The sequence below is a fragment of the Strix uralensis genome, chromosome Z (assembly GCF_047716275.1).
Source record: "Strix uralensis isolate ZFMK-TIS-50842 chromosome Z, bStrUra1, whole genome shotgun sequence".
Taxonomy (NCBI): domain Eukaryota; kingdom Metazoa; phylum Chordata; class Aves; order Strigiformes; family Strigidae; genus Strix; species Strix uralensis.
In genome coordinates, this window is record NC_134012.1 from 38077858 (window position 1) to 38092279 (window position 14422).

General features: G+C 47.0%; 1 pseudogene; it reads right to left on the reverse strand.

Annotated features, from left to right (window-relative positions):
- LOC141938238 (hydrocephalus-inducing protein homolog) overlaps positions 1-14422 on the reverse strand; it is an 84183-nt pseudogene that overhangs the window by 13797 nt on the left and 55964 nt on the right.

Below are 14422 nucleotides of genomic sequence, written 5' to 3' on the forward strand. Positions count from 1 at the left end.
ACTGGAGATGGTGTCTTCTGCCAAAAAACAAAGTGCTCTGCAGTAGCCTCTCATCTGGATGGGGAACAGCTTGGTTCCCCAGCTGAGGTGCAGATTTGCAGCAACAATCAACACTGTTACCTCCTGGCCCAACCTCTGGATCAACAACAGTAGCACCTTCGCAACCTGGACATCTTGAAGACCACCTCCATCAGCTCAGAGTTCACACGTGACACTGAAGAGTCACTACCAGGCAAGGACAGGACAGCGATGACTTGTCAAGGTCAGTGTAACAGTAACAAGTCCTCGTCCTCCCTCTCCTCTGGTTGCCATTTCCAAGGAGTCAGCTCCCACAGGTCTGCAATGTGACTTACAGCCGAGCTGTGGCGGGGAGGATGCAGCAAACAGCAAGGACTTTGTCCTTTGGCAGCCACCTGGGCCTCTATCACAGCTGCCTCTGCTGACATAACACGTGTAGATGCAAAAATAAACCAAATTTGAGATGTGCTCAGAAAGTCAGAGCTGTGTATCAGCTTGTTTCCCATAGGCTTGGACAACTGCTCAAAATGTTCTCGGTCACACGGTAATTCCAAAATCATGCCTCCTCTTTTTTGTTATTATTTTCATCAGCAAGTTAACCCTATACAGACTGAAGTGACCTGCTGTAGCTTCTACAGATTGCAGCACCTGAAAATACTGGCAGCTAATGGTCCACTGACACAACAAAGCTTCTGCACAAACCCTGCAAAGCCATCCCACCCAGAAAGCGTTTCCAAGATTACTCTCCCTCCACCAGCTTCTTAACCTCTGGAAGCAATTATTTCCTCCTGTCACCTGTTACAAGGATTTCATTATTTCTGTGGGGAGCTCCCACACATCACGGCTGAGAGGTGGGAAGAAGAGAGCAGCCACTTTTGGCCAGAAGGTCTGAGGCAGCAAGGTCCCATCTCTGGGGGGCCTCTCCAGCAGATTTACATGGCAGTGCAAGAAGGGTGTCTGCCCAAGCTAAAAGTTACAGGGCTGTCACTGGAGAGAAGGTTGTGGAAGCCAGCAGCAGTGGATTTTTAGATTCTACATTTGATAAAGAGGAGAAAATACTTACTACCATTTGATGTAAAGACACCCATATGCCAGGGGGAAAGACAGGCATGAGCAAAACTGAATGTGAACCTGATTGTTCCATAAATAATGGAATTAATGGAAATCAAAAGGTTGATAATGCTGGACAATACAGAAGGGGAGAGACTCATGCAGTAGCCCACTTATATTCAGTCCTAGAGAAAACTGCGTAACATTAACACAGACATTCAGGAAAGGTTTCCACTCGAGAGTTGAGGCCACGCTACCCTTTATGTCCGTATGTCACTACATGGAGTACCAGGACTCGGCGCTGTGGGCAGCCGGACTTCTGGACCTCACCTTAACGCACTTCAGGAGCTCAAGAGCAGGCTAAGCTAGTTGTGGAGACACAGTCCGACTGAAAAGCAGCAGGAGCCCTGGGACACACTCCAAAACCAGCTCTGACACACCGCAGCGTGCTCTTAATGCTCAGCTGATCAGCTCCCACGCTCTACAATATTCCCACCACTCTGACACAACCTCTTGGTCACATCATGCTGCTGTCAGCTATAGTGGTGTGAAACTGCAGCTGTGTCAACATTGGTGGCTCTCAGACTTATATGTGATATAGGAGTAACTGAGAAGAGAAGATGATCCCCTTCCTTGAAAAAAAAAAAAATAGTTTCACCTATTTTAAAAGGAAGAAGAGGTTGAGATTATCCTAGGATTTACTCCAAGATGAAAAGGGATTTTGCATTGCTCGGACAGTGGCCATTCTTCATCTCAGACCATGCAAATACTCAGAACCAGGGCTCTGGCTGATTGAAGGATATGGCGTTTTGCTTGCATAAACAGAAAAAGCAAAAAAATTTCTGTACCTATGTGCAATGAAACTCAAAAAGTCTGTTTAAACCTGCCAGCCTTGTGTCCAGGCTCACAGATGACACTGGAAGGGAGATTCAGCCATGGTATCCATCCAGGTTATATGAAGAGATTGATATGTCTGTGATCAAACTTGGGTTGAATTTGGCCTCCTTCAGAGGACCATTTCATTTCTCAGGTCAATATGTGAACTGAGAGTGCTCTGATATCCTTTGTAAATCCCCATACGCTACGTGTAAACTGTGTCCTTACTCATAATTATCGATAGCTCTCAGCAGTGTAAGGACACTTATGAAGTGCCCTTAATTTATAGCCCTTGCAGCAGAGCTCAGCTTTAGGCAGCCTCTCGCTCTGTCAGGAGCCCACAGAAATGCTTTTTGCAACAAGCTCTCACAGCCTCACTAGAAACCTGGTGTTTTCTCTCGGCACATCAAGCCAGCTGATGCAGGGACCTGCCAAGTGACCTCAGCCAGGGAGGAGAAGGAAGGGAGCTATCGCTTACCAGAGGCTCAAGGGTGAACACATCGTCAGAGAAAAGCATGGAGTCTCCTTGCGCCTTTGCCCGCTGGTCCTGGAAGGGGCGGGAGAGAAAGGAACGGCGTTCTTGGAGAGCGGGCTCCACCTTGCACTCCCTCAGACAATGATCCATCTCGTCCTCTTTCTGCCTCTGCAGCCTGCAGCCACGGGGAGAGACAAACCAAGCAGATAATTTAATGAGCAACATATTTGCAGAGACTCGTGTGAGCGCAGGGGCAGCAAAGCGCTCGGGGAGGAACAGCAGCAGCTCAGCAAGGGGCTGACCCCAAGCTGCGGGGTCCCACACGGATCAGATTATCACTTGCTGTTCACGGGCACGGCACGTAGTTTTACTCCATGCTTACAAGGTCAGTGGAGGTTTCTGAAAGCCAGCAGCCCTCGAGAGCCTCCCGGCTCAAAGTCTCTGCCACAACGGATGGAGAATCCACCAACAACCCCAACTGGCTTTTCCTACCACAGAGCTGCTTGGGGGAGGCAGATCAAGATGAAGGAGCACCCACTGCAGGGCTTCACTGGCAAGGGGAGACGCAGCTGGGTTTCAGCTGCAGGCTACTGGCATCACTCTTTTCTTCCCCTTTGGACCTGCAGGGATAAGCAAGCTAAATGTGCTCTCTGTGCCCTATACCGCCTTCCACCAGAGGATCCCAGAGCACTGTAAAAGCAAACCAATGAATTCAGGCATTGCATCACTTTGGTGAAACCAATGGCTTTACATGCATGGAAATAGAGGCCCTGAGAGGGGAAGGGCGTTGCCTAGCATCACCCACTAAAGAAGTCTGGACCAGCATCTCTGAATCCAAACCCTTACATGTAGCCTTGAACCACCTTATCTTTTTCCTCTTTTTGGCCACCTCTGTAGGGCTTTGACGCAGTTAATCTCTCCCTTACTTGGTAGCTGTAGCAGAAATTATTCTAGTGTTTAAAGATCACAACCAAGAGATAAGGGAGCACAGCTACAGAGCAGTTGCTTCCTAGCTGGCATATCACTGTCCCCTCTGCACGCTCCAGTCCCTGGCCATGAAGAACCAGCAGGTGACAACTCTGGGGGGATGAGTGGAAGGCTCCACGTATAGCAGATCGAGGCAACATAGTATAAACAGGATAGCAATCATCACTCAGCTAAATTCAAATACAGTTCAAAAGGAAATACGGTCATGGACGTTACTAGCTGTACACAGACAGAGCCTCAGGCAAAGGCTGGCACCAGCGCCAAAACCACTTGCTTTGGCTCGCTCCCCCTGGAGTGCAGTGGGAAATGTTTCTCCATGGCTGACCTACAGCGCTGCACATGAGGAGGGCTTCCAGCCACCGAGGAGCAACCCTCAACTCAACCTCCATCAACGACAATAATTCCACCATTACATCCCAGAAAGTCCTGCAGGAGGGAGACAGAGCAAACCCCTGGATAGACCTTCTAATGATCCAGGTCTTTTGGGGTCACAGCCCAGAGCAGGGTCCTGCACTGCCTCCTCTCATGGAAAAAGCCCTCTCTGCTCTGAGATCTCAAAAGCTTCTCTGACAGCAGGACAGTGGCCTTGGAGCTATGACCATCCTTGAGATTGCAAGTAGGAGGAAAAAAACATCCTGATCAGACTCTAGGACATAATCTGGCACGAGATCAAATGTAATTGGAAAAGAATCAGGTTGAAGTGAACTGTGGGGAAACCTGGTTGCCTCTGAGGGGAAAGAGGATCACTCAGGGTCCAATCTGAGACAGGCAGGCGAGAAGAGAGCGGTAAAGGAATGGTCCAGGCAAGTGCCCAGAGAAGGTAATGAGATTTTCTTTTAACGCACTGAGCTTGCATGGAAGTCACACACTGTGTAATTAAAAATAGAGAACAGAGGAAAACTAGTTTTGGCCTTCAAGGCATTTTTGACCTAATTATGTTGATCTTTATTGGCTCAGAAGCCCTTAAAAAGTGCTCCAGTTTAAGGCAGTTTCCTGATCAGCTATGAGCTAACTCCTATACACCTACATTCATGCAAGTCTGAAAAGTCCCACAAGGATTCCCTTAATCACCCAAACTTTTAAGTGTCATTTCCAGTTCATCCCCCCACGCTATAAGTGTTTCTCTGCTGCCTGAAAGGGGAATTTCAAAGCTTCACCACAGACACCCTTTGAAGAACCTGCCCCATCTCTCAGCACCATGAGGACACAGGCTGCTGCACCCCAAATGCGCTCTGTCCTACCTGTGCTGCCCTACCTTCCCTGCAGAACCCTTCACCTCCGAATTCTCCCCAGTCTCTGAGGAAGGGTAGAAATACCTCGTTGTGCTGGAAACCGGGACAGTGCAAGGCAATTCAACATCCTACAGCAGGATGGCCTCAACTTGCTGGGCCAACGAAGCACTTTACCTGCACATTACTGGAGAAGGAGCCTGCCACCTTATCAAAGCTGGAGTGGAAGAAGCTGCAGTGAATATCATCAGTTATGCTACCTGTAGCTATGTTAAGTGCTGCTACTCAGTGCAGTCCCAGGTAACGAGTGCTGACACTTTCCTCAGCCTCATGGACCCTCCATAGCCAGGGGCCTCTGGACCTCAGTGGTTTGGTGCTCCCACAAAGCAAATTTGCTCTCTGAGGAAATCCAGTCATTGCAATCAGCCTTTCCTCCCCAAAACACCATCCTCAGCTGGAGTATGGATGGAGCTGGAATGGGAGGCACTGAGCTCCATTACCCTAAAGCCCAGGGACACGTAACCTGATGCCGTAGATGGTTTACTTGTCCTAAACCATTCAATGCAACAACACCCCTTGAGGCCATACGTTAGTTTTACCCTTGGGCAGTGTATCTTACTGAAATGAATCTTTCAAACAAACCTCAGCTTCTGATAATCTTCCTCTGCCTGAGTAACAAAAGCCTTCCACTGGAAGTGGACTATGATTTCACTCCGATTGTGGATGACCACAGATCTGTGGTTTGACAGCGTGAGGTAAGTCTTCTCAACTGTCAGGGAGCTCCTGGCCAGCCCGATGTTGACATCTACAGCTGCTCCATAAAGGCTTGTGTGAATATCTTCACCCGGAAAAAAGCATAGGGGAGTCTTTGCTCATCTCACTCGCTGGTCGAAGTACGAGGAACAAAGCAAGCCACCAGTAACAGAAGAAATTGTTACAGCTTTTACCTGTATTAGCAGTTCCACAGATCAGCACATTTATCACATCCTGACAGATGCCCGTCTACAGAATGAGGATGTCCTGGGCATCACCGTCAGCACCTTATTTCTGGGTGTGTTTGTAGAGATTTATCCCCAAGGTCACAGTATTTACAGTGAGATTTTTCAGATGTGCTCAGGAGGCCTTTGGGTTGCCATCCCACTCAAGTCACAGGGAATTCTGCATCCAAGTCATTCGGGTGACTCTGAGGAGTCCCACCTCAGTCAGGGCTTGCCCAGTGTTGTGTCTCTCCTGATCCCTTGTTGCTGACAAGCAAAGATGCCTGGGGGCACGCGGGCAGGAAATGGAGGTTCGGAGGAACAACTGACAGCCCAAGGCAGGATGGGACACAGAAGAGAGCTTCACTGTGTTGCAGAAGCAGTGCCCTCACTTGCTGTGGGTTTTGAAGACATGTCAAAACGAGACTGGTGGGGCACGGCCCACCCCAACCTGCCCATTACAGTCCTGCAAGCCCATTTCCTCAGCTGGGACCCTGTTGCTTATGCCTGAGTCTGCAAGTCTACGCTGCGTCTTCCCAAGCCATTCAATGACCAGAGCGAGGGCATCTTTGCTTTCCACCTCAGACCCAGCTGAAGAGGAGAGTGTCCCGGGCTGTGCACATCAACTGACTAACGACTGGAGCCTTGCTGGAGTACCTGCCAGCACGTCACCCTCCCGAACAGACTCCCACCAAAGGCTCCCTCATTTCCAGAGCTTTCAAACCTTCCTTCTTCCCAGCCAAGTAACTCCTGGGAGTCAAATGAGCTCAAACTTCAGTACCAAGCCCACTCTTCCTCTTGCAGGCAAGTGTTCCCCAAACTTGCAAACAGCAAACATCAGACATGCTCTCTAGAAACGGCATTTCGGTGGAGTGGTGCTTAAAGCCTCAGAGCCAGCCCCAATAGACAAGTGCCATAGCCTGGAGAGCATCCATCTGCAAAGGCAGAGCCTCCTCCTCACTGCACAGGTCACAGCAAGGCAGCCAGAGAACGGACCTGCCTTTAAACAGCTACCGTGCAACAACACAGGGAGAGAGCTGGATGTGCGCTGGGTGGACTCCTGAAATCCTAAGCCAGACACAACACGGCAGAATCACATTGATTCCAGGGAAAAAAAAAAAAAAAAAAAGGAGCCCCCTCTTTTGGGGGGGCACTGGGGAATGAAGCAAGACTCACCCTTAAAACAGTAGATCTCTAGAGTCATTCACTCATCTCCACACACAGAGAATTCAGTCTTCATGCCTGTATAGCCTCAATTTCTCTGCTCTTAAGGGAGTCTGGAGTGGTAGGGATTTGTGGCCAGAGATGAGTTACGTTGCGAGGACAGCAGCAATGTTTACAATGACTGGGCAATCTGCTTTCTATAATGAACAACTTGGCATACAAAAATAACTGATGTTCAGGAGGGTTACAGAGGTGGGTATGCTTTATAAGCATTGCCTCTCCCTCCACTGAATCCTTGGCATATATTGGCAAACAAAGGAGCCAGGAGCCAAGAAATGGGAGACATGCACAGTGCTTCGAGCTCAGGTTTATGGAAACACGAGCCAGCACTCTATAACGATCAAGATGACAAACTACTGCAAAATAAACACCACGAAAACTATCATCGTCTCACTGTCTAAACTCATGGCCACATGCGTCTTGAAATACTGGGTATAGCTCTGATCTCAAAAAACAAGCTGAATCATTTGAAGCTAAATAGAGAAGGGCAGAAGGAACAATTAAAAGTATGAAGCAGCTTTTATAAGAAGATTGAATAGGACTCCTCATCCTAGAAATCATATGGGAGATAGATGGGAGAGACTTGTAAAAGCATGAATGGCCTGGGAAACATGAATAAGGAAAAACTGGTCACTATTTGTCATAAAACAGGAACCTGAGGGCCTGAAATAATGTTATTAGTCAGAAATTACACAAAAGTGGTAGCACTTTTCCAGGGAGTATTCCTTCCTTTGGAACACACTGCCACAGGAGGCTGTAGAGGCTAACAGCTGTAAATCCAGAGAGCAACTGGACAAATTCTTTGAAGATAAAGCCATCAGAAGCTATTAAGCAGTGATGAGAATAAAGCCTCCAGCACAGAAAAATGCTAACTCTAGAGCCCACGAGGGAGAAAGCATATGCACTGCCTGTTTCTACACAATTTGCTAAACATCCCCTACTGCTGCTCTCCCAGGGAGGAGCTGGGGACGCAGCCACCCTTGCGGTCCTGGCTGCAGGCACCGAGGACTCTTCTGAAGGCTGGACGGTTTGCTGGAGCACCTTCTACCACAGAGAGCATTCGGCATCGTTCTGAATACATAAACCCACAAATCTCTGGGTCCAGAAGAGCGTGCACAGCTGCCAGCGAGTCAGGAGGAGCCACGGATCTGTCTGCCAGGCCAATGAGCTGACACAGAGAGCGGACCTGCCAGGGTCGGCTACGGGCGGCTGCAGGCTTCATGTCTTGGGTCTCAAATTAGATGTGACATTTCATTTAAGACTCTTGGCTCTTTAATATATAAGTTTTTTTAAAAAAAACCCTCTGTACTGTAACAGCGACATAGCACTAGGTATTTCACTTGACAGGGTAATGTCCATGGCGTGTGGTTTGGGATGCTTGGCTGCCATGAAAGCGCATTTACTGAATCTAGATGTATCTGCCCTATCGTTATTTACACAACATGATCTTATTACAGGCTGTCAACTCTCTCATTCTTACATGCTTTTGATACATTTCCTACAGGTGGCAGGACACAGCTTTTTCTCTGCAACCTGAACAAAGCAATGCCTGAACTTGAAATTAAAAGCTAGACTTTTTATAGAGCAGTAGAGCAGATGCTTTGGGTTGTGCACTCCTGAGCAATGCTCTTTGACACAGCAGAAACACCACTGTGTTTTATCCCAGCATCCATCTGCGTGACTACGGACACAGGTATCTGAGCACACCATGATAACTTTTCACTATCTTGAAGTGAGAAATATAGCATTGGGTCATCCTCTGTGGGGCTCCTGTTGTGCAGGGAAACAGACAAAGAGAGAATTTACAGAACAGCTAAAACATCTTTCTGAATTCTTCTAATACTGCATGATCATCCTGGTGCAAGGGGGAATAATTTTCAGAGCAGTACAAACTGTTCTTAAACAGAAAGACAGATTTTGTTTAGCCTGAAAGTATAGATCAATGAATGGATGAGCAAACCCTTGAACAAGATTTCAAAACAAATTTCAGGTTTTATGAAGAACGCTTTCCTAGTATTCAACAGCTGGTACTTTCCTTCATTGATTACTGCTCTAAACATTAGGAAGCTGGTAGCCAGATTGATTAGACTGAACAGAAACAAAACAGCACCCTGATGCATTTTGTCTTCACCAAGACATATTCTTCCTCTATCCCTGTGTCTCCCTCTCTGCTGAATTTGGATTTTAAATCTTTTTAGGAGTGAATGACAGTCAAATTTGGAATATTTAGGTAGCATGGAAAGCAAGTGTAATTTCGTTTGCCCAGTTTGTCAGAAGACAGTGCCTTGCGCTCATCTCTTCTATGAATGCAGCTGGAGAGAGACAGGTCCTGCTGCTTTTTCACTGAAAATACAAGCAAGCAATGAAAGCAGAGCTCTTCACTCAAAAGGATGTTACTGTACCCCCATATCGACCTATGATAAGTAATTCTTTTGCTCCTGCTACTATCATACCCAGCTGCCTCCACTGCCGGCATATCCTTGTTTTTCAAACAGCATGCAGAGGTCTCTGTTACCACTTCACCGCCGAAGAAGCGAGTCACTTCACCAGGCTAAGCGACCTCTGGAAAGCTGGAGAAGTCACCTACAGCCTGATCCAGCCCCCCCACCATGTGGTTTTTGCTGCGTCTCCCACAGAGCTACCACTAGATCAGAGTCAGGAGCACTGCTCTGAGTTGTTTCGCTGTTGGGAAGCTAATGGCTTCACTTACAAGATGCACTGAGTCTCCGCCGGCCTGAGAAAGGCTGTCTGTCCGTCCCCACGCTTGTATTTCCAGCCCTAGAGCAAAATGCAGAGCAGCGACAGTCATTTGTAAGTGCTTCTCCGAGGTGGTGTTCAGGAGCTGCCTTCAGACATCATTAAACCATCACGTTATTTACTCCAGACCTCGTTTATAAACCTCACCACTAAATAACTGCTGCTGCTAACACAGGTGTTTCTAAAGAACCATTCCCAGGCTACAACAAAGCTCAGAGCATCCTCGTCATTACTGTGGCCACAGTTATTGCTGTAACAGTCAGAGTCCCCAGTGTGGCCCCGGCCTCGGCAAAACACCCACTGAGCCCACGCAGCACAGTGCAAGAAGAGGGTCTCTACCCCAGAGGCCCTGCAAGGAGCCGTAAGACAACAGATGGGGATGAAAAGGGAGGTGGAAAGCAGTGACCAGCCAGCAGTGCTCCACAGGACAGGCTGCAGGCTCTTCAGACAGCTCTCCTGCACGTTAAGTTATCTCCTCTGCAGTCAGGCTCTCGCTGTGACTCCTTCTGTGACCGAGCACCCACAGCATTCCCCATCACCCCCTCTGCACTGTGCTTAGGAAGAACTGTTTGCCTCCTTCCAGGATGAAATACTCTGGCACAGGAATATCTGGGAGCCAGCACGGAGGCTTCGTCCTGCCCAGCATGAAGGAGCTTCGCAGAATGTATTGAAAAGGACGATGAAACCGTCGGATGATGAAAGACCACTGCCGCATACCCAGGATGCCACGGGCTATTTTTAACCATTATTGCTACTACAGTAACGATACGATGGGGTACCTGACTGGCTGAAACATTGCTTTTGGCCATGGGGAAAAGAGTGCAGGAACTTTCATTCTGATTGCCTGGCAAAGACATGCCCAATAGACCACGTAATAAATCAGTCACCCTTCAAGCTGCTCTTCTACTTCTCAGCAGATGCTGATCGATCCACAAGGAAAGGAGGCTAATGAATGGTCAGTTCTGCCCTGAAACACATCCACCGGTAATGACACTTCAGAACATGTCAGTGATTTCCACTGATGATAGAGTAGACAAGCTGAGGTCAAGGATGACCTGCAAAGAGATGAAAACCACATTCTTCCAGAAATCTTTCATGTGCTAAAAATGGGGTATGCAGCGTCACACAGAAGTCTGTTTCCGTGCATGCCTGAGGATGAACAAAACAGCCAGAAGGAGATTTTTAACTTCCAAGTGACCCTCCTAGTACATATATCCCAGTCTGTGCTCACGCAGTCAACTCCATGGGTTGCTGGAGCAGGCTTTTTGTTCGGAGAGGTGTTATGGAGTTGTGGAGCTACAAAGCTGTGCAAAGAAACCTCAAGCAAATGAAGCACAAATTTAACTCCCCTTCATCTACCCTCAAAGTGACAGATCATCTCTCTTGAAACACAAGGCCCTGGAGAGGGGCCATACTCTGCAAGGAGCAGAACGACCTTATCAAAAACAGTATAAGAAAAATTCATTATTACAAGCAGTTCTAGAAGAGGGGAACAAAGACAGGAAACAGTTGTTACCTATTAGCTGTTTTGACAGAAACGAACACTTTGGAGACCAACTAGACTCACCCATCAATCTAAGTGATTTGAACTATAAAAGCATATAACCAATCAGTTGTATAAAGTATTAGTTACCAATCCTCGGTCTGTTGCAGTGCTGCTACTATTAAGATGCAAAGACAACATATAATTGCACAAACTCCTATTTGCACTTCTTTTGCCTACAATATACGACTTCCTCCACTCACTTTGAAGCAGATGTACAAGAACATACAAGTTTGACAGAAACCATCCACACTGCTGGGAATTCTCACAAGCGAAGGAAAAAAAGCACAACGTGCACTCACCACCTATGACAGGCAGAAAGAAAAATCCCTTTGCAAAGGTTTTAAATGCCTGATAGACCAAGGAAAATCTAGAGAAGCCTCTTGTACGGCATTCTGGTTTACACTTTAGGATAACACGGGAAACAAGATGTTCTTTAAAAACTGTAATAATGTAAGAATACTGTAAGTTTCTAACCATCTGCCAGCACTAAACACAAATAAACAAGAATTACATCGGTTAGTGCACTACAGTGAAGCTTTGGATTCAAAAGGGCCTGCTGCTTAGGAAGTGGAAGATTTCCCCACCTCTTAGCACTTGTAAGCAGCTACTATAAATCTGCCTGGTGTGGAAGGAATGGAGAAGTGCATGAAGATGAACAACTGCAGGCTGGAGTGGCAGTGGCACACAGCGGTGGCCGCCAGAAGCTCAAGGTCTGTTGCCATGAATTTAGCTCAACAGTAACTTAACGCTGCTCACGGCAACGTCAGAGTCCCTGTAAACACTGGCACAAGACTAAGATTAAAACCAGAAAATGGTTTCGGTATTCCCACCCTGGTATCCTGCACAATACAGGGACGACTCAAGTATGCAACGAGGTAGGGAGTTTGCTCAGACAAGTACTGAGCCTCCTCCATTCTGGCTGAAGTCAGTGCAAATTGAGAACACTCAGCAACTTGTTTGAGTGATCTCAGGAATGGAAAATGCAGCACAACAAGGGCTAAACCTCAGTTAAACCCTGCTGCCTGTCCACATGCCTCAGTGGATTTACAAAGGAGAAAAAAGAGAAAGGAAAAGGCTTGATCTAGAGACTACATCAATAGGATTTTCATTTCATTTTCAAACAAGTTCCTGGAAGCCACTGATTGCAATGCCAGCCTTGCAAGACAGATGACAAGACCCTTGGTTGAAAGGGGGTTCTTAAAGGAAAGAGAACAGAGCTCTGCAAAGGTGGTTGTTTTCTCCAAAGCCTACACAAAACCACAGATGACTATCACAGCAAGGCAGTGCTTTTCTCGGATGCTTTATCCTTGTGGGTAGCTGAGATGTTCAGATGTGCTGGCACGTCCATGCTACAGTTACTTATTCAACCTCAAACAGCAGTAAACAACCAGGGCTGGGATTTCATGAGTTTCCTGCATGTGTTCAGTGACCACTAACACAGCGCCAAGCCCTTGCATGGGTGGCCTCATTTACCAAAGTAAGCCGGTTCAGCCAAACCCAGCACCAATTTTAGCCGAAGAGAGGGATTCAGCATCCCGACATGTTTACATTCCCAGCTGGAGTATGAGCTGGGATTTTTCACACCAGACCCATGTACATGGGGGAAATGGAGGAGTTTGGACATATAAAGCAGTGAAGGTCAAATTTTCATTGTAAATCATTATGCTCTTAGCAGCAAAGACATTTTCTTCACACTCACCTGTAAAGTTTGTAGCAACACAACTACCACCACATAGACAGTCTATCTAGGGGACAACACCTGTACTCCTAACCAGGACAGTCTAAAGGACACACAATTCTAATCAACCAAATAGCAGGCAAAGGGAAGAGCTCCATGTTTGCTTAAGCAATGCTAGGGACAGATTTGACTCAAGTTCAGCAAAAACTAAACCCACGCACCATGCACCTGATCCTGCGTCAGTCACACTAACAACAGTGTGATTCACTGAGAATTACTGCCACTTGTGAGCAAGTCAATACAGACACACAGTAAAGCAAGGAAAATGCCTCCCAACACCCTACACTGATATTTTGCTCTTAGTGCCTCTGTTTCCTAAGAAACAGTCTGTTGGTGGCTCTGAAAGAGCAACCCAGCTGCTTTTGTATGTGAGTCACAGGGAGTCTGACTTAGCACAGGACAAATCAGCCAGGGCTCGCCCCGCCAGGTTGGGTAACATTGTCTGCTGCTCTGCACTACACCTGCAACAAGCAGCTTTTAAGACTGATTAAATGTTTTGGTTTCACTTCAGCAATTAATCTCAGCAGCCTTTTACTTATTTGTATGCTTCAAAGCTTGAGAGATAATCCCTTAATTATTCCTTGCTCTCCTTCTCAGTCTGTGGTTTATTGAAAAATAACTGCAGTGCTGTACTGACAGGCAGGAACGAATCCTGGCTTCATCTCCCAGGTGGCTGCACCATGTTCCGGGGAGGTTGCCTATTCCAGAGCCAGCAGATAGTTTGGTCCCTGTGGCCTATCCATGAAAATCACTTTTTCAAAGATTAACCATGGAGGAATCAGGTGTTTCAGTAAGAACAAGACTCAGGTTTTCAAAGCAAGCTGTGAAGATCCTGGCCCTGGATTCTTCACTTGGACCTTTCATTTCACATGGTATAAACCCCACAGCCCTAACCTCTAGGGTAGTTAGCCCTGATCTAACTCAGAAGATCTATCCCTCTGAAGTTTATCCTATAGGTTCCCTATATGCATACAAATGAGGCACCTTTTGTCCTTCTCTATCTGAAATTTCAGTAGTTCTGTCAAGACAGTGTTACCCAAACCAATGAGCTTTTCTGAGTGAGCATAAACCATTCTCTGTGAATGTGTCATTGACTGAAAAATATTAAACAAAGCTGTGATAACTCAGAAGCCTACAAAGAGCATTTGGAAGATACAGGAGCATTTCTAGAACTTCTACAAACTCAAGACAATAAAATGCTCGTTGCTGGGCTAAAGCATCACAGCAGCACCTAGGTGAGGACATCACACTTCCCAGGACCAAAGTTCAGGAATAGGGACAAAACAAACCTCTCTTTCAGGCAAGAGAAAAGGCACACCAAATGCATTCAGGCAACTGAGGAAGTGTCTCGACTGGCATCACAAGATACCTCTGCTGAACCAAGGCAGACAGAGGCATTTTAACATCACACCTTTTCTTGAGTTTTTCCCACTTAATCTTAAAGTGACTTACAAAGCTGACAGCATTTCTGTGGCCTGAGCTTGGCTTCTCTAGTAGACCCTAGTATAAATTTTATACCTATCTTGGGAGGCAGTGAGCACTCCC